Consider the following 20,474-nt stretch of genomic DNA (forward strand, 5'->3'; position numbering starts at 1 on the left):
ATCTCCTTTACTTGACAGAGATGTGCCTGAGCAGCGGCCCTCCCCAGCCCTATCCCAAATCATACTTATTTTGCATAGGAGATACCATTGTCATGAAGATTGTTCTCCCAGGGTGAGGTTCATTCATTGCATTCTGGGTATGCTGACCCCTGTGATTTCCCCAAATGTGGGAAACTCGACTGCATTATTTGTGGTAGTGGGGGACTGTGTTTGTGCTTTCCTCTGGTCAGCTCTGGTAAAAGTCAGATTTCTTTGTCTCAGATCTTCCTCTAGCCTTGTTCTTTTTTCGAGAGTTTCCTTGTGCTGCCTCAGTTGGATCTCCTTCACTTGACAGGGGGGTGACCGAACAGCGACCCTCCCCAGCTCTAGCCCAACTCCTACTTACCTGCCAGGTGAGATACTATGATCAGGAAGGTGCTTCTCCCAGGGCAAGGCTCACCCAATGCACTCTGGGTGTGCTGCTCCTACGATTTCCCCAAATGTGGGACACTTGATTACATAATTTGTGTTTCCTCTGGTCGGCTCTCGTATAATTCAGATCTCTTTGTCTCAGGTCTCTCTCCAGCCTAGTTTGCTGTCTGTTTCCACTTCTCTTTTCTTGAGCCGCTCCCTTCTATGCCCTTGTGCACTATCCTGACTTCTCCCGTCTGCTTACTTTGTGCCTTCCAACGCACAATGCAAACTACAGGTAGTGCTGCAGGGCCCACACCCTTTTACTTGCTTTACAGAGCAGCTCTGGAGCTGTTACAGTGCCCAGCTGCTGCAAGAAATCAGCTTGAATGCTTCAGGGGCTGGGGCATAGCCAACATGAGCCCCACACCGAAGGAAGGTGGAGGTGTTTAATGCGAACTAGGGGTCATCCAAGCGCCGCAAAAGGCCGCCATGCCCTGCACACCCCATTTTTATTTTCATATGCAGACGAGGGTTGAAGCCAACTTTGACCCACTGCTTGGATGACATCACCATATGCAAATCCATCTGCTGCAGGCCTACCCCCAGGAATGTTTGCACTAGTAGTTGCATTTGGTTTGTTGTTTGGGGGTGCTTCAGTATTAGGCAGCCTTCTGCCCTCCCATGTTCATCTGAAAATATGTGTTCTCCCTGCAGTTGTTGTCCCCAGATGAGAGTTCCCTTGTGTTGCCTCAGTTGAATCTCCTTTACTTGACAGAGATGTGCCTGAGCAGCGGCCCTCCCCAGCCCTATCCCAAATCATACTTATTTTGCATAGGAGATACCATGGTCATGAAGATTGTTCTCCCAGGGTGAGGTTCATTCATTGCACTCTGGGTATGCTGACCCCTGTGATTTCCCCAAATGTGGGAAACTCGACTGCATTATTTGTGGTAGTGGGGGACTGTGTTTGTGCTTTCCTCTGGTCAGCTCTGGTAAAAGTCAGATTTCTTTGTCTCAGATCTTCCTCTAGCCTTGTTCTTCTTTCGAGAGTTCCCTTGTGCTGCCTCAGTTGGATCTCCTTCACTTGACAGGGGGTGCCCGAGCAGCAATCCTCCACAGCTCTAGCCCAACTCCTACTTACCTGCCAGGTGAACTATGATCTTCACTGTTAGGGCAATCAGGATGTGGAATTCCCTGCCAGGGAAGGTGGTAATGGCGGACTCTGTAATTGGATTTAAAAAAGGAATGGATACATTTCTGAATGAAAAAGCTATCCAAGGTTATAATACTTAAAATATCAACATGGTTAATCCGGGGGTAACATGAGTTATAGTAGCTAACTAGTCATAAAACATTATTCAGCAAGTATGTAGAATCATCACAACTTAAAACAGGTTGAACACGATGGGCAATTTGCCTCTATTCAACCTCAAAAACTATGTTACTATATGTTACTATATTACTATGTTACTGTAGTATACAGAACACCACAATGTAATGAGCAGTGATAGTGAGCACTGATGAGGATACTAGAACTGACACTGAGCAGCAAGATGCAGCACTGGACTATTAGTAATGTACTGTAGTATGCTGAGCACCACAATGCAGCACAAGACAATGAGCAGTGATACTGAGCACTGATGAGGATACTACTGAGAACTGACACTGAGCAGGAGAGACACACTACTAGTATTACAGAGCAGCAATAAGTAACCACTGATACTGAGCACTGATATTGAGATTTCCACTGAGAGAACATAGCCACGTCCTCTCCGCTCTCTCTTCAATGCACGAGTAAAAATGGCGGCAACGCGCAGCTCTTTATATGGAATCCGAATCTCGCGAGAATCCGACAGCGGGATGATGACATTTTCCCTTGTTCAGGTTTTCCGAGTCAGGCGGGAACAACCGAGCCTGCCTCGGACCAGTGTAAACCACGTGGAGTTCGTCGGGAATTCGGTTCTCGGAGAACCGAACCCGCTCCTCTCTACCTTATACCCATCAATTTTTTTATTTTCAATCTAAGCCCCTGCAGTTTTCTGTAAGCATCTGCTTCGCTATGATGATCAACAAGTCACAAGGGCAAACACTCAGGGCTTGAGGCGTAGATCTTAGGACCAGCTGCTACAAGCATGGCAGAGGTGTCACTATCACTGGTGACACCCAGAGAGGTGGCGAGGGAGATTGTAATGCAGTGCGCGCAGATAAGCAGTGCAATGGTAAAAAGGAGGCATGGTTTCATAGGTAGGGGCGTGGCCTGGTGGCCTGAATCTACATTTTGTTGCTCCGGGTGTCCCGGGGGTTGGGGGCTGCACCCGGGGACTAGTGTGTGTGCGGTGCTGGCTCCTGCACAGTGACAGGGCATGGCCACCGAGCATGACGCCTCCATTCTTGACCATGCTGTAATTGCAGTCGCACTGCAGTTCAGCGTGATCATATAAATTGGTGTAGCCTCCTGCTGGTGCAGACTGTATGTGCGCGCAGGAAGCCGCCACCATTTTTGTGATCACAGCGGCTGAATGTGATGTCATACAGCCGCTGTGACCACGCCCCCTGTGTCTCCTCCGTTGCAGACCCCATTTTGAAGCCTTGCCCCCGCACCGCTCCATCCCTGACTTGGAAATGGAGTGTTGCTGACCCCCCTCTCCCCCCACCCGCCCCGATTGACAGGCAGAGGCGATCGCATTCTCTGCGGGGTGCCGCAGAAAATGCAGGCACATGCGTATGCTCTTAGCAATTTTTGCAGTTGGATCGCTTATTGTGATTGCAATCCAACCTGAATCAGGCCCTATTACCTATCACAATGCGCTGCGGGCAGTACAAAATTGGGTTAATATAGGAGTAAAACTCCCAGACCTGTGCTCCTTAACTGTACCTGGTGGCTAGTGGAGCGGCTGCCCAGTAATCAGTGTCCACGCCAGTGCGCACACGGTCCACCCCCTACGGCCACGCTCCCCTTCATCAGCGGCCTCGTGATCCGGAAGGGCGGTGTGTGTGTGACTGACCTTAGGAAGAAACTGGAGCCTCCGCTGCAGTGACCCAGCAACCAGGGCACGGGAGTATACAGCGCCGCTGGGAGTGATGAAGCTGCAGTAAAGATGTCTATTAGACCTAGCCTGCTGCAGCCCTTGTAGATTCTCATAAAACAAGTTCTTCTTTTCTTGTCAAAATTAATAGCTAAGAATAGGCTGCCTGAGGCAGGCCCCTGTTAAGAGGCCTGCTACTGAAGGCACCAACTACAAACTGAGCTCCCTGTTCATGGAAGCGGGGTTATAGAGGAGAATGCACTGAGCATCTTGGGAACAGTCAAAAGCTTTGAGCCGGTTGGTGCCTCAGATCAAGATCCTACTCTACACCCCAATGTGAATCCTTGTGGAGTCCAGTGTACCCCACAGAAGAAATTAATGTGTCACACCCATTGGCAGCAACCTTAGAATAGCTGCTGACGGGCACAATTGAGAAAGGAAGGGGGGGGGGGGGACATTTGAATCCAGCACATAGATGCAATTCAAATATGTAATTTGTACCTTCCTATTTTAAAATATAATGGATGAACCTCACCCTGTGAGAACAATCTTCATGATCAAGAGATCTCATATGCAAAATAAGTATGAGTTGGGATAGGGCTGGGGAGGGTGGCTGCTCGGGCAGCCCCTCCCCCGTCAAGTTAAGGAGATTCAACTGAGGACGCACAAGGGAACTCTCGTCTGGGGACAACAACTGCAGGGAGACCACATCTGTTCAGATGAACATGGGAGGGTGGAAGGCTGCCTAATATTGAAGCACCATCAAATATCAAACCATATGCAACAACTAGTACAAGCATTCCAGGGGGAAGGTCTGCAGAAGACGGATTTGCATACGGTGATGTCATCCAAGCAGTGGACCAAAGTTGACTGGAACTCTCATCTGCATATGAAAAGAGAAAAGGGGCATGCAGGGCATGGCGGCCTTTTGCGGTGCTTGGATGACCCCTAGTTCGCATTAAACACCCCCACCCTCCTTTGGTGTGGGGCTCATGTTGGCCATGCCCCATCCCCTGAAGCATTCAAGCTGATTTCTTGCAGCAGCTGGGCACTGTAACAGCTCCAGAGCTGTTCTGTAAGGCAAGTAAAAGGGTGTGGGCCCTGCAGCACCACCTGTAGTTCGCATTGTGCGTTGGAAGGCACAAAGTAAGCAGACGGGAGGAGAAGTCAGGATAGTGCGCAAGGGCATCCTTTTCTCTTAGTCCGTAGAGGATGCTGGGGTCACATTAAGAACCATGGGGTATAGACGGGATCCGCAAGAGACATGGGCACTTTAAGACTTTCAAAGGGTGTGAACTGGCTCCTACCTCTATGCCCCTCCTCCAGACTCCAGTTATAGGAACTGTGCCCAGGGAGACGGACATTTCGAGGAAAGGATTTATTGTTAAACTAAGGTGAGCATCTTACCAGCTCACACCTTAAGCATGCCGCAGAACGTGGCATTCAACAGAACACAAGCCAACGGCATGAACAATTGCAGCAAAAAGCTGACCAGAACCATAACACAACATGTGTATAACCACAAGTAATAACTGCAGACACAGTATGGACTGGGACGGGTGCCCAGCATCCTCTACGGACTAAGAGAAAAGGATTTACCGGTAGGTATTAAAATCCTATTTTCTCATACGACCTAGAGGATGCTGGGGTCACATTAAGAACCATGGGGTTATACCAAAGCTCTTGAACGGGTGGGAGAGTGCGTACGACTCTGCAGCACCGAATGACCCAACTTGAGGTTATCATCAGCCAAGGTATCAAACTTGTAAAACTTAGCAAAAGTGTTTACTAAATAGCTGCTCGGCAAAGTTGCAATGCCGAGACTCCCCGACCAGCTGCCCAGGATGAACCCACCTTTCTAGTAGAATGGGTCTTCACCTAATTCAGTAACGGCAATCCTGCCGTGGAATGAGCATGCTGAATCTTACCACAGATCCAGCGCATAATGGTCTACATGGAAGCAGGACACCCAATCCTGTTGGGAGCATACAGGACAAACAGAGCCTCTGTTTTCCTAATCTGAACCGTTCTGGTGACATAAATTTTCAAAGTTCTGACCACAGCCAGAGACTTTGACTCAACGAAGGTGTCAGTGGCCAAAGGCACCATGTGGAAAGATGAACCACCTTCGGCAGAAATTGTTGACGTGTCCTCAATTCTGCTCTATCTTCATGAAAGATCAAATAAAGGCTCTTGTGATACTGCATGGTTTGTACTGTTTTCCATGTGCTCCCAGATCTTTCAAGCAAGTAGCATGGTCAAGAAAGTTCTGTTTGAAAAGTAACAACATTTACTGTCATTGTTATAGAATTTGGGAGAAAAAACAAGAAGAAATCTGCACTGTTGACGCACTGGACAGAATGAATGAATCATAAAATATAACCTTTATTAAGTATGTATTAAAATTGGATAAATATTAATATTATTATCCCAAACTGCAGTGAAACATAAAGGTTAAAATCACAGAACTAACATACATGTGCATAAGAAGAATAAAGAGATGTGAAAAAAAGGTTTAAAAAGCGTGTCCGTGTGTGATTATTTTTGAAGGCACAACCCTGGCGGGGTTGTTTATATAGATATATATGTTGCTAATAATCACTTTCTAGCGTAATGTTATTAAATAGCTGTTAGTATCTATGTCGTCAGGTACCACTGGGTCGTATCCTATATACTCCCTTCACTCAATAGGGGTTACCTCCCGGGAAGCCATCCCCATTGGCGAATTTGTGGGGGTGATTGAGTATAACCGGTAAGCTAACCTCCAATTTGTGGGGTGCTTAGGTAGATGGGGATCACTTATTTCTCTGTGTCCCCTAAGACTATATTCCTAAATTCAATACCATAGCTTTCTATATCGGATAAGGAATCACTTGATAGGGAAATCTCTATGCATCATGGAAAGATCATATTTATTAATATCCAAACTAAAAAAATGATGAATAGCTTTAATTTAGCTGTTTAGATATAGTTAATTGGCGAGATATACCAACAGGTGCGGTTGCCTTAAGGAATATGGCAATTCTAATATAAATAGCAGCCCTCCTTCATATAATCAGCCAGATCTTATTAAATCTGGTCCAGATATAGCCGTTCAGATATACTTAATTGACAACATATATCAATCGGTGGGGTTGCCTTAAGGAATATAGCAATTCCAATTCTCATATAAATAGCAACCTTCCTTCATATATTCAGCCAGATCTTATTTAATCTGATCTAGGCGTAGGCAATAATGCTTTCCTTAGAGGTATAGCCACCTCAATTCTTATTAGGAAGCAAAGTGTCTGTCATAATGGTTTATCCAATTCATCTAAGAAATAATATATTCCATGTGTCAGAGATTCATTACTCTCTATTTACACTGTTAAAGAGTTAATTCTTATTATGTTACAGTGTAATGAAATTATCATATAGGGAGATGTGGCAATTCCATGTGCTATATATATAATAACCCTTAGTGGTCCAGATTCCACAATGAGGAATTTTCTTATAAACCGCTGAAACACACAGCTGTTTGACTGACTTCCAAATATATCTATCTCACTTTGTAACAGTCTTATGATAGAGAAACCGTTACATATTCGGTCACTTAGTTATCTAAAGGTAAACAGACTCAGTGTGAGGGTAATATAATATATCAAATGCGCTGTCAATAATCGTGGTAACTGGTGTAATAATGTGGTATATTGAGTATGCTAGTAAGGCATATAACTGCTCTCCAGCCTTTAAGTGTTACCAATCAATTTGTTACACTGTAAAGGATTTATGGTGTCCTGTTAGGACATGCAGCTGCTAGGCTGACTCAAAGATTTATCCATTTGTAACAATTATGTAACAGTTATATACATGTTACTGGTATTACATATAAATAGTATGACACAGGCCAGCAGTCCCATGTGTCTAGATTCCACAATAGGAGATTTTCTTTGTCTTATAAACTGCTGGAACACACAGCTGCTAGACTGACTTCAAATATATATACCGGTATTACTTTGTAACAGTCTTATAGTAAAGAGACTGTTACACACTGTCATTTAGTTATCTCAAGGTTAGCAGATTCTGTATTACTTTGTAACAGTCTTATAGTAAAGAGACTGTTACACACTGTCATTTAGTTATCTCAAGGTTAGCAGATTCTGTGTGAGGATAGTGTTCTGTTAGAACATGCAGCTGCTAGGCTGACTCATAGAAAATGTATCCATTTGTAACAAATGACACATACAGCATTAAATTAATATCTATAGCAGCCCATGTGACATCTCTACTCTTATCATAATTGTCTGGTTATTGCCAATCTGGACAGCAGGAGTGATATATATTCACTAGTCCCAATATCCCATCATATAAATATACCCACACTGATATACATTCTTATCAAGAGTTATTAGTAGCTATCTGTATGCACTTTAGACATTGTAATTGCTAAGTGACATCATATCTAGTGTATTCCTTTCTTATAGCTCAGCTTCTATTCCCTATTAGTGGAGACTAACAGCTAACATCATAATCATATATTTTTGTTTTATAACATTTCACATGAGTCAAATACACGCGGACACGCCGTGCCCTACACGCGTGTTTCACTGCATCTATGGCAACTTACATTAAAGCTAACAAGAAAGCACACTCGTTCTGTCTTTAAACTGATAAAAGAAACCCCAATAATATGGGGCATGCAAAAATTTAGATAAAACTCAGTTTTGCTCCTCTCCACGGAAATCTTTAGTAAAAGGCGAAAGATTTGTTCGTTCTGACGAGAAACCAGAGCATGACCAAGATTCCACCTGTCGCCTGAGTGCCATGCCAGCAGTCCTCATTCAGCTCAAAGTGAGCACCCAATATGAAAGAAAGAAAGCAGATTTCTCACCAGGCTTCCCCTTGCTATAAGCATGGTTTGTACTCTTTTCCATGTGCTCCCAGATCTTTCAAGCAATTAGTATGGTCAAGAAAGTTCTGCTTGAAAAGAAACAGACATTTACTGTCATTGTTATACAAATAAACTTACATTAAAGCCAACAAGAAAGCTCACTCGTTCTGTCTTTAAACTGATAAAAGAAACCCCAATAATATGGGGCATGCAAAAATTGAGATAAAACTCAGTTTTGCTCCTCTCCACGGATAATCTTTAATAAAAGGCGAAAGATTTGTTCATTCTGAAGAGAAACCAGAGCATGACCAAGATTCCACCTGTCGCCTGAGTGCCATGCCAGCAGTCCTCATTCAGATCAAAGTGAGCGCCCAATTTGAAAGAAAGCAGATTTCTCACCTGGCTTCTCCTTGCTATAAGCATGGTTTGTACTGTATTCCATGTGCTCCCAGATCTTTCAAGCAAGTAGCATGGTCAAGAAAGTTCTGTTTGAAAAGAAACAAACATTTACTGTAATTTCTATGCAAATGAGCTTTCATTAAAGCACACTCATTCTATCTTTAAACCGATAAAAGAAACCCCAAAAAGATGGGGCATGCAAAAATTGAGGTAAAACTCAGTTTTGCTCCTCTCCACGGAAATCTTTAGTAAAAGGCGAAAGATTTGTTCGTTCTGAAGAGAAACCAGAGCATGACCAAGATTTTCATCTGAAAATATGTGTTCTCCCTGCAGTTGTTGTCCCCAGATGAGAGTTCCCTTGTGCTGCCTCAGTTGAATCTCCTTTACTTGACAGAGATGTGCCTGAGCAGCGGCCCTCCCCAGCCCTATCCCAAATCATACTTATTTTGCATAGGAGATACCATGGTCATGAAGATTGTTCTCCCAGGGTGAGGTTCATTCATTGCATTCTGGGTATGCTGACCCCTGTGATTTCCCCAAATGTGGGAAACTCGACTGCATTATTTGTGGTAGTGGGGGACTGTGTTTGTGCTTTCCTCTGGTCAGCTCTGGTAAAAGTCAGATTTCTTTGTCTCAGATCTTCCTCTAGCCTTGTTCTTCTTTCGAGAGTTCCCTTGTGCTGCCTCAGTTGGATCTCCTTCACTTGAGAGGGGGTGCCCGAGCAGCAATCCTCCACAGCTCTAGCCCAACTCCTACTTACCTGCCAGGTGAGATACTATGATCTTCACTGTTAGGGCAATCAGGATGTGGAATTCCCTGCCAGGGAAGGTGGTAATGGCGGACTCTGTAATTGGATTTAAAAAAGGAATGGATACATTTCTGAATGAAAAAGCTATCCAAGGTTATAATACTTAAAATATCAACATGGTTAATCCGGGGGTAACATGAGTTATAGTAGCTAACTAGTCATAAAACATTATTCAGCAAGTATGTAGAATCATCACAACTTAAAACAGGTTGAACACGATGGGCAATTTGCCTCTATTCAACCTCAAAAACTATGTTACTATATGTTACTATATTACTATGTTACTGTAGTATACAGAAAACCAAAATGCAATGAACAGTGATTGTGAGCACTGATGAGGATACTAGAACTGACACTGAGCAGCAAGATGCAGCACTGGACTATTAGTAATGTACTGTAGTATGCTGAGCACCACAATGCAGCACAAGACAATGAGCAGTGATACTGAGCACTGATGAGGATACTACTGAGAACTGACACTGAGCAGGAGAGACACACTACTAGTATTACTGAGCAGCAATAAGTAACCACTGATACTGAGCACTGCTATTGAGATTTCCACTGAGAGAACATAGCCACGTCCATTCCGCTCTCTCTTCAATGCACGAGTAAAAATGGCGGCAACGCGCAGCTCTTTATATGGAATCCGAATCTCGCGAGAATCCGACAGCGGGATGATGACATTTTCCCTTGTTCAGGTTTTCCGAGTCAGGCGGGAACAACCGAGCCTGCCTCGGACCAGTGTAAACCACGTGGAGTTCGTGGGGAATTCGGTTCTCGGAGAACCGAACCCGCTCCTCTCTACCTTATACCCATCAATTTTTTTATTTTCAATCTAAGCCCCTGCAGTTTTCTGTAAGCATCTGCTTCGCTATGATGATCAACAAGTCACAAGGGCAAACACTCAGGGCTTGAGGCGTAGATCTTAGGACCAGCTGCTACAAGCATGGCAGAGGTGTCACTATTACTGGTGACACCCAGAGAGGTGGCGAGGGAGATTGTAATGCAGTACGCGCAGATAAGCAGCGCAATGGTAAAAAGGAGGCATGGTTTCATAGGTAGGGACGTGGCCTGGTGGCCTGAATCTACATTTTGTTGCTCCGGGTGTCCCGGGGGTTGGGGGCTGCACCCGGGGACTAGTGTGTGAGCGGTGCTGGCTCCTGCACAGTGAAAAGGCATGGCCACCCAGCATGACGCCTCCCTTCTTGACCATGCTGTAATTGCAGTCGCACTGCAGTTCAGCGTGATCATAAAAAATGGTGTAGCCTCCTGCTGGTGCAGACTGTATGTGCGCGCAGGAAGCCGCCACCATTTTTGTGATCACAGCGGCTGAATGTGATGTCATACAGCCGCTGTGACCACGCCCCCTGTGTCTCCTCCGTTGCAGACCCCATTTTGAAGCATTGCCCCCGCACCGCTCCATCCCTGACTTGGAAATGGAGTGTTGCTGACCCACCTATCCCCCCCCCCCGCCCCGATTGACAGGCAGAGGCGATCGCATTCTCTGCAGGGTGCCGCAGAAAATGCAGGCACATGCGTATGCTCTTAGCAATTTTTGCAGTTGGATCGCTTATTGTGATTGCAATCCAACCTGAATCAGGCCCTATTACCTATCACAATGCGCTGCGGGCAGTACAAAATTGGGTTAATATAGGAGAAAAACCCCCAGACCTGTGCTCCTTAACTGTACCTGGTGACTAGTGGAGCGGCTGCCCAGTAATCAGTGTCCACGCCAGTGCGCACACGGTCCACCCCCTACGGCCACGCTCCCCTTCAACAGCGGCCTCGTGATCCGGAAGGGTGGTGTGTGTGTGACTGACCTTAGGATGAAACCGGAGCCTCCGCTGCAGTGACCCAGCAACCAGGGCACGGGAGTATACAGCGCCGCTGGGAGTGATGAAGCTGCAGTAAAGATGTCTATTAGACCTAGCCTGCTGCAGCCCTTGTAGATTCTCATAAAACAAGTTCTTCTTTTCTTGTCAAAATTTATAGCTAAGAATAGGCTGCCTGAGGCAGGCCCCTGTTAAGTGGCCTGCTACTGAAGGCACCAACTACACACTGAGCTCCCTGTTCATGGAAGCGGGGTTATAGAGGAGAATGCACTGAGCATCTTGGGAACAGTCAAAAGCTTTGAGCCGGTTGGTGCCTCAGATCAAGATCCTACTCTACACCCCAATGTGAATCCTTGTGGAGTCCAGTGTACCCCACAGAAGAAATTAATGTGTCACACCCATTGGCAGCAACCTTAGAATAGCTGCTGACGGGCACAATTGAGAATGGAAGGGGGGGGGGGGACATTTGAATCCAGCACATAAATGCAATTCAAATATGTAATTTGTACCTTCCTATTTTAAAATATAATGGATGAACCTCACCCTGTGAGAACAATCTTCATGATCAAGAAATCTCATATGCAAAATAAGTATGAGTTGGGATAGGGCTGGGGAGGGTGTCTGCTCTGGCAGCCCCTCCCCCGTCAAGTTAAGGAGATTCAACTGAGGAAGCACAAGGGAACTCTCGTCTGGGGACAACAACTGCAGGGAGACCACATATTTTCAGATGAACATGGGAGGGCGGAAGGCTGCCTAATACTGAAGCACCATCAAATATCAAACCATATGCAACATCTAGTACAAGCATTCCTGGGGGAAGGTCTGCAGCAGACGGATTTGCATACAGTGATGTTATCCAAGCAGTGGGCCAAAGTTGGCTGGAACCCTCATCTGCATATGAAAAGAGAAAAGGGGCGTGCAGGGCATGGCGGCCTTTTGCAGTGCTTGGATGACCCCTAGTTCTCATTAAACACCCCCACCCTCCTTTGGTGTGGGGCTCATGTTGGCCATGCCCCATCCCCTGAAGCATTCAAGCTGATTTCTTGCAGCAGCTGGGCACTGTAACAGCTCCAGAGCTGTTCTGTAAGGCAAGTAAAAGGGTGTGGGCCCTGCAGCACCACCTGTAGTTCGCATTGTGTGTTGGAAGGCACAAAGTAAGCAGACGGGAGGAGAAGTCAGGATAGTGCGCAAGGGCATCCTTTTCTCTTAGTCCGTAGAGGATGCTGGGGTCACATTAAGAACCATGGGGTATAGACGGGATCCGCAAGAGACATGGGCACTTTAAGACTATCAAAGGGTGTGAACTGGCTCCTCCCTCTATGCCCCTCCTCCAGACTCCAGTTATAGGAACTGTGCCCAGGGAGACGGACATTTCGAGGAAAGGATTTATTGTTAAACTAAGGTGAGCATCTTACCAGCTCACACCTTAAGCATGCCGCAGAACGTGGCATTCAACAGAACACAAGCCAACGGCATGAACAATTGCAGCAAAAAGCTGACCAGAACCATAACACAACATGTGTATAACCACAAGTAATAACTGCAGACACAGTATGGACTGGGACGGGTGCCCAGCATCCTCTACAGACTAAGAGAAAAGGATTTACCGGTAGGTATTAAAATCCTATTTTCTCATACGACCTAGAGGATGCTGGGGTCACATTAAGAACCATGGGGTTATACCAAAGCTCTTGAACGGGTGGAAGAGTGCGTACGACTCTGCAGCACCGAATGACCCAACTTGAGGTTATCATCGGCAGGGATGCAGTGGCGTTAATGTTTCCTGGTGTCAACCTGTATTATTTCAGTAGATATTGAAATGAGGATGCATCTTGCTGCCTTTCCAATGAAGCAAGTTTAATTTAGTAATAGGTGAAAAACCATCCCTACAAAGATGTTAATCAGATACTTGGCTTTGTGGACACTTTTCAGAGAACAAATTTGTTAGCATAAAAATAAAGCCAGAAAATGAAGAGCTGTTTAATCACTCAATTGGATTTTTTTGCCAGCATATTTCTTTTTCTCTGCAAACCACTGCTAAATTGTGCTTCCTAGCTGTTTTTATAAAATCACTGAATCAAATCTAACTCTGATTACATCAGAGAAGGCCAGGTACCCTACACCATAACAGGGGTTTTTGAAATTTTGACTTGTCTACTTAAAGATCACCAAAATCTGATAACAAGGTCAATTACATCCCTGGGTGGGATTAAACCACCAACCCTTTGGTTAATAACCAATCACACTAACTGATTGCACCACAGAGACACTTTGCAAAAGTCCATACTGACAAAGGCTAATAAGCATTCATCTAGAACGTTTCCTAGAAAAACTTTAAAAAGTCAATAATCTGGAGAGTTTTTGTAAGATGTTTCTTCCATCAACCAACGAAGAAACACATTGGTACTTTCCCATGATGAGTGAGTGCTTCAGGATCTCTTGCACTTAAATGTGCAGCAGAGTACTGTAATGAAAGCATGCTGGGTTCATAACCCAGAGGTAGGCAGATTGAAACTATCCTCTGCTATATGCATTTTTTTTTTGTTAATTAAAGTAATCCAAAACTGGGATTGATATTTTTTCTCTTTTATTTTTACTTAAAGTACAATAACTTTTACCATTTTAATATGTTTTAATAGTATATTGACAGTATTGTTTTCTTTCAAAAATCCACTTAATTTTCTTTACCCTATTATTAAAATGGTAATTGACAAAAACAAACTACATTGTCACCAGAAGAGCAATACAAAATGTACAAGTGATATATTAAAATCATCTTTCCAGCTTGAATTTCAATGATGCATTGGGGCAACGATTTTGTGAGAAACATCTTCACCCTTAAATAAAGATTTTCTTAATTCCTTACCTGTGTGCTAATTAGATATCACCTTGTTTTCACATTAAACAGACTTCCACATGAGAAAGCAGCAAGGATGCAGTGGCGTTAATGTTTCCTGGTGTCAACCTGTATTATTTCAGTAGATATTGAAATGAGGATGCATCTTGCTGCCTTTCCAATGAAGCAAGTTTAATTTAGTAATAGGTGAAAAACCATCCCTACAAAGATGTTAATCAGATACTTGGCTTTGTGGACACTTTTCAGAGAACAAATTTGTTATCATAAAAATAAAGCCAGAAAATGAAGAGCTGTTTAATCACTCAATTGGATTTTTTGCCAGCATATTTCTTTTTCTCTGCAAACCACTGCTAAATTGTGCTTCCTAGCTGTTTTTATAAAATCACTGAATCAAATCTAACTCTGATTACATCAGAGAAGGCCAGGTACCCTACACCATAACAGGGGTTTTTGAAATTTTGACTTGTCTACTTAAAGATCACCAAAATCTGATAACAAGGTCAATTACGTCCCTGGGTGGGATTGAACCACCAACCTTTTGGTTAATAGCCGTACACACTAACTGATTGCGCCACAGCGACACTTTGCAAAAGTACATACTGACAAAGGCTAATAAGCATTCATCTAGAACGTTTCCTAGAAAACTTTAAAAAGTCAATAATCTGGAGAGTTTTTGTAAGATGTTTCTTCCATCAACCAATGAAGAAACGCATTGGTACTTTCCCATGATGAGTGAGTGCTTCAGGATCTCTTGCACTTACATGTGCAGCAGAGTACTGCAATGGAAGCATGCTGGGCCCATAACCCAGAGGTAGGCAGATTGAAACTATCCTCTGCTATATGCATTTTTTTTTGTTAATTAAAGTAATCCAAAACTGGGATTGATATTTTTGCTCTTTTATTTTTACTTAAAGTACAATAACTTTTACCATTTTAATTTGTTTTAATAGTATATTGACAGTATTGTTTTCTTTCAAAAATCCACTTAATTTTCTTTACCCTATTATTAAAATGGTAATTGACAAAAACAAACTACATTGTCACCAGAAGAGCAATACAAAATGTACAAGTGATATATTAAAATCATCTTTCCAGCTTGAATTTCAATGATGCATTGGGGCAACGATTTTGTGAGAAACATCTTCACCCTTAAATAAAGATTTTCTTAATTCCTTACCTGTGTGCTAATTAGATATCACCATGTTTTCACATTAAACAGACTTCCACATGAGAATGCAGCAAGGATGCAGTGGCATTAATGTTTCCTGGTGTCAACCTGTATTATTTCAGTAGATATTGAAATGAGGATGCATCTTGCTGCCTTTCCAATGAAGCAAGTTTAATTTAGTAATAGGTGAAAAACCATCCCTACAAAGATGTTAATCAGATACTTGGCTTTGTGGACACTTTTCAGAGAACAAATTTGTTATCATAAAAATAAAGCCAGAAAATGAAGAGCTGTTTAATCACTCAATTGGATTTTTTTGCCAGCATATTTCTTTTTCTCTGCAAACCACTGCTAAATTGTGCTTCCTAGCTGTTTTTATAAAATCACTGAATCAAATCTAACTCTGATTACATCAGAGAAGGCCAGGTACCCTACACCATAACAGGGGTTTTTGAAATTTTGACTTGTCTACTTAAAGATCACCAAAATCTGATAACAAGGTCAATTACGTCCCTGGGTGGGATTGAACCACCAACCTTTTGGTTAATAGCCGTACACACTAACTGATTGCGCCACAGCGACACTTTGCAAAAGTACATACTGACAAAGGCTAATAAGCATTCATCTAGAACGTTTCCTAGAAAACTTTAAAAAGTCAATAATCTGGAGAGTTTTTGTAAGATGTTTCTTCCATCAACCAATGAAGAAACGCATTGGTACTTTCCCATGATGAGTGAGTGCTTCAGGATCTCTTGCACTTACATGTGCAGCAGAGTACTGTAATGGAAGCATGCTGGGTCCATAACCCAGAGGTAGGCAGATTGAAACTATCCTCTGCTATATGCATTTTTTTTTGTTAATTAAAGTAAACCAAAACTGGGATTGATATTTTTGCTCTTTTATTTTTACTTAAAGTACAATAACTTTTACCATTTTAATTTGTTTTAATAGTATATTGACAGTATTGTTTTCTTTCAAAAATCCACTTAATTTTCTTTACCCGATTATTAAAATGGTAATTGACAAAAACAAACTACATTGTCACCAGAAGAGCAATACAAAATGTACAAGTGATATATTAAAATCATCTTTCCAGCTTGGATTTCAATGATGCATTGGGGCAACGATTTTGTGAGAAACATCTTCACCCTTAAATAAAGATTTTCTTAATTCCTTACCTGTGTGCTAATTAGATATCACCTTGTTTTCACATTAAACAGACTTCCACATGAGAAAACAGCAAAGATGCAGTGGCGTTAATGTTTCATGGTGTCAACCTGTATTATTTCCGTAGATATTGAAATGAGGATGCATCTTGCTGCCTTTCCAATGAAGCAAGTTTAATTTAGTAATAGGTGAAAAACCATCCCTACAAAGATGTTAATCAGATACTTGGTTTTGTGGACACTTTTCAGAGAACAAATTTGTTATCATAAAAATAAAGCCAGAAAATTAAGAGCTGTTTAATCACTCAATTGGATTTTTCTGCCAGCATTTTTCTTTTTCTCTGCAACCCACTGCTAAATTGTGCTTCCTAGCTGTTTTTTTATAAAATCACTTAATCAAATCTAACTCTGATTACATCAGAGAAGGCCAGGTACCCTACACCATAAGAGGGGGTTTGCAATTTTGACTTGTCTACTTAAATATCACCAAAATCTGACCACAAGGTCAATTACGTCCCTGGGTGGGATTGAACCACCAACCTTTTGATTAATAGCTGAACACACTAACCGATTGCGCCACAGAGACACTTTGCAAAAAGTATATACTGACAAAGACTAATAAGCATTCATCTAGAACGTTTCCTAGAAAAACTTTAAAAAGTCAATAATCTGGAGAGTTTTTGTAAGATGTTTCTTCCAGCAACCAATGAAGAAACACATTGGTACTTTCACATGATGAGTGAGTGCTTCAGGATCTCTTGCACTTACATGTGCAGCAGAGTACTGCAATGGAAGCATGCTGGGCCCATAACCCAGAGGTAGGCAGATTGAAACTATCCATTGCTATATGCATTTTTTTTTTGTTCATTAAAGTAATCCAAAACTGGGATTGATATTTTAGCTTTTATTTTTACTTAAAGTACAATAACTTTTACCATTTTAATTTGTTTTAATAGTATATTGACAGTATTGTTTTCTTTCAAAAATCCACTTAATTTTCTTTACCCTATTATTAAAATGGTAATTGACAAAAACAAACTACATTGTCACCAGAAGAGCAATACAAAATGTACAAGTGATATATTAAAATCATCTTTCCAGCTTGAATTTCAATGATGCATTGGGGCAACGATTTTGTGAGAAACATCTTCACCCTTAAATAAAGATTTTCTTAATTCCTTACCTGTGTGCTAATTAGATATCACCTTGTTTTCACATTAAACAGACTTCCACATGAGAAAGCAGCAAGGATGCAGTGGCGTTAATGTTTCCTGGTGTAAACCTGTATTATTTCAGTAGATATTGAAATGAGGATGCATCTTGCTGCCTTTCCAATGAAGCAAGTTTAATTTAGTAATAGGTGAAAAACCATCCCTACAAAGGTGTTAATCAGAGACTTGGCTTTGTGGACACTTTTCAGAGAACAAATTTGTTAGCATAAAAATAAAGCCAGAAAATGAAGAGCTGTTTAATCACTCAATTGGATTTTTTTGCCAGCATATTTCTTTTTCTCTGCAACCCGCTGCTAAATTGTGCTTCCTAGCTGTTTTTATAAAATCACTGAATCAAATCTAACTCTGATTACATCAGAGAAGGCCAGGTACCCTACACCATAACAGGGGTTTTCGAAATTTTGACTTGTCTACTTAAAGATCAACAAAATCTGATAACAAGGTCAATTATGTCCCTGGGTGGGATTGAACCACCAACCTTTTGGTTAATAGCTGTACACACTAACTGATTGCGCCACAGCGACACTTTGCAGAAGTACATACTGACAGAGGCTAATAAGCATTCATCTAGAACGTTTCCTGTAAAAACTTTAAATAGTCAATAATCTGGAGAGTTTTTGTAAGATGTTTCTTCCATCAACCAATGAAGAAACACATTGGTACTTTCCCATGATGAGTGAGTGCTTCAGGATCTCTTGCACTTACATGTGCAGCAGAGTACTGTTATGAAAGCATGCTGGGTCCATAACCCAGAGGTAGGCAGATTGAAACTATCCTCTGCTATATGCATTTTTTTTTGTTAATTAAAGTAATCCAAAACTGGGATTGATATTTTTGCTCTTTTATTTTTACTTAAAGTACAATAACTTTTACCATTTTAATTTGTTTTAATAGTATATTGACAGTATTGTTTTCTTTCAAAAATCCAATTAATTTTCTTTACCCGATTATTAAAATGGTAATTGACAAAAACAAACTACATTGTCACCAGAAGAGCAATACAAAATGTACAAGTGATATATTAAAATCATCTTTCCAGCTTGAATTTCAATGATGCATTGGGGCAACGATTTTGTGAGAAACATCCTTACCCTTAAATAAAGATTTTCTTAATTCCTTACCTGTGTGCTAATTAGATATCACTTTGTTTTCACATTAAACAGACTTCCACATGAGAAAACAGCAAAGATGCAGTGGCGTTAATGTTTCCTGGTGTCAACCTGTATTATTTCCGTAGATATTGAAATGAGGATGCATCTTGCTGCCTTTCCAATGAAGCAAGTTTAATTTAGTAATAGGTGAAAAACCATCCCTACAAAGATGTTAATCAGATACTTGGCTTTGTGGACACTTTTCAGAGAACAAATTTGTTATCATAAAAATAAAGCCAGAAAATGAAGAGCTGTTTAATCACTCAATTGGATTTTTCTGCCAGCATTTTTCTTTTTCTCTGCAACCCACTGCTAAATTGTGCTTCCTAGCTGTTTTTTTTTATAAAATCACTTAATCAAATCTAACTCTGATTACATCAGAGAAGGCCAGGTACCCTACACCATAAGAGGGGTTTTGCAATTTTGACTTGTCTACTTAAATATTACCAAAATCTGATCACAAGGTCAATTATGTCCCTGGGTGGGATTGAACCACCAACCTTTTGATTAATAGCTGAACACACTAACCGATTGCACCACAGAAACACTTTGCAAAAATTACATACTGACAAAGACTAATAAGCATTCATCTAGAACGTTTCCTAGAAAAACTTTAAAAAGTCAATAATCTGGAGAGTTTTTGTAAGATGTTTCTTCCAGCAACCAATGAAGAAACACATTGGTACTTTCGCATGATGAGTGAGTGCTTCAGGATCTCTTGCACTTACATGTGCAGCAGAGTACTGCACTGGAAGCATGCTGGGCCCATAACCCAGAGGTAGGCAGATTGAAACTATCCTTTGCTATATGCATTTTTTTTTTGTTCATTAAAGTAATCCAAAACTGGGATTGATATTTTAGCTTTTATTTTTACTTAAAGTACAATAACTTTTACCATTTTAATTTGTTTTAATAGTATATTGACAGTATTGTTTTCTTTCAAAAATCCAATTAATTTTCTTTACCCGATTATTAAAATGGTAATTGACAAAAACAAACTACATTGTCACCAGAAGAGCAATACAAAATGTACAAGTGATATATTAAAATCATCTTTCCAGCTTGAATTTCAATGATGCATTGGGGCAACGATTTTGTGAGAAACATCTTCACCCTTAAATAAAGATTTTCTTAATTCCTTACCTGTGTGCTAATTAGATATCACCTTGTTTTCACATTAAACAGACTTCCACATGAGAAAACAGCAAAGATGCAGTGGCGTTAATGTTTCCTGGTGTCAACCTGTATTATTTCCGTAGATATTGAAATGAGGATGCATCTTGCTGCCTTTCCAATGAAGCAAGTTTAATTTAGTAATAGGTGAAAAACCATCCCTACAAAAATGTTAATCAGATACTTGGCTTTGTGGACACTTTTCAGAGAACAAATTTGTTATCATAAAAATAAAGCCAGAAAATGAAGAGCTGTTTAATCACTCAATTGGATTTTTCTGCCAGCATTTTTCTTTTTCTCTGCAACCCACTGCTAAATTGTGCTTCCTAGCTGTTTTTTTATAAAATCACTTAATCAAATCTAACTCTGATTACATCAGAGAAAGCCAGGTACCCTACA

General features: G+C 41.6%; 7 non-coding genes across 7 annotated transcripts; 4 read left to right on the forward strand and 3 right to left on the reverse strand.

Annotated features, from left to right (window-relative positions):
• Positions 1–61: 61 nt before the first annotated feature.
• LOC135037679 (U1 spliceosomal RNA) lies at positions 62–225 on the forward strand. Its single transcript, XR_010232171.1, has one exon. It is a non-coding gene; the product is annotated as a U1 spliceosomal RNA (small nuclear RNA).
• A 152-nt stretch (positions 226–377) lies between these two features.
• Positions 378–540, forward strand: LOC135037636 (U1 spliceosomal RNA). Its single transcript, XR_010232133.1, has one exon. It is a non-coding gene; the product is annotated as a U1 spliceosomal RNA (small nuclear RNA).
• Positions 541–1,211: 671 nt separating this feature from the next.
• LOC135037564 (U1 spliceosomal RNA) lies at positions 1,212–1,375 on the forward strand. Its single transcript, XR_010232075.1, has one exon. It is a non-coding gene; the product is annotated as a U1 spliceosomal RNA (small nuclear RNA).
• Positions 1,376–8,076: 6,701 nt separating this feature from the next.
• On the reverse strand, positions 8,077–8,192 carry LOC135037654 (U5 spliceosomal RNA). The gene has a single exon (XR_010232147.1). It is a non-coding gene; the product is annotated as a U5 spliceosomal RNA (small nuclear RNA).
• A 286-nt stretch (positions 8,193–8,478) lies between these two features.
• Positions 8,479–8,595, reverse strand: LOC135037662 (U5 spliceosomal RNA). The gene has a single exon (XR_010232155.1). It is a non-coding gene; the product is annotated as a U5 spliceosomal RNA (small nuclear RNA).
• A 270-nt stretch (positions 8,596–8,865) lies between these two features.
• LOC135037643 (U5 spliceosomal RNA) lies at positions 8,866–8,981 on the reverse strand. The gene has a single exon (XR_010232137.1). It is a non-coding gene; the product is annotated as a U5 spliceosomal RNA (small nuclear RNA).
• A 144-nt stretch (positions 8,982–9,125) lies between these two features.
• Positions 9,126–9,289, forward strand: LOC135037570 (U1 spliceosomal RNA). The gene has a single exon (XR_010232081.1). It is a non-coding gene; the product is annotated as a U1 spliceosomal RNA (small nuclear RNA).
• The last annotated feature ends 11,185 nt before the right edge of the window (positions 9,290–20,474 follow it).

The sequence above is a fragment of the Pseudophryne corroboree genome, unplaced genomic scaffold, assembly GCF_028390025.1.
Source record: "Pseudophryne corroboree isolate aPseCor3 unplaced genomic scaffold, aPseCor3.hap2 scaffold_683, whole genome shotgun sequence".
Classification (NCBI taxonomy): Eukaryota; Metazoa; Chordata; class Amphibia; order Anura; family Myobatrachidae; genus Pseudophryne; species Pseudophryne corroboree.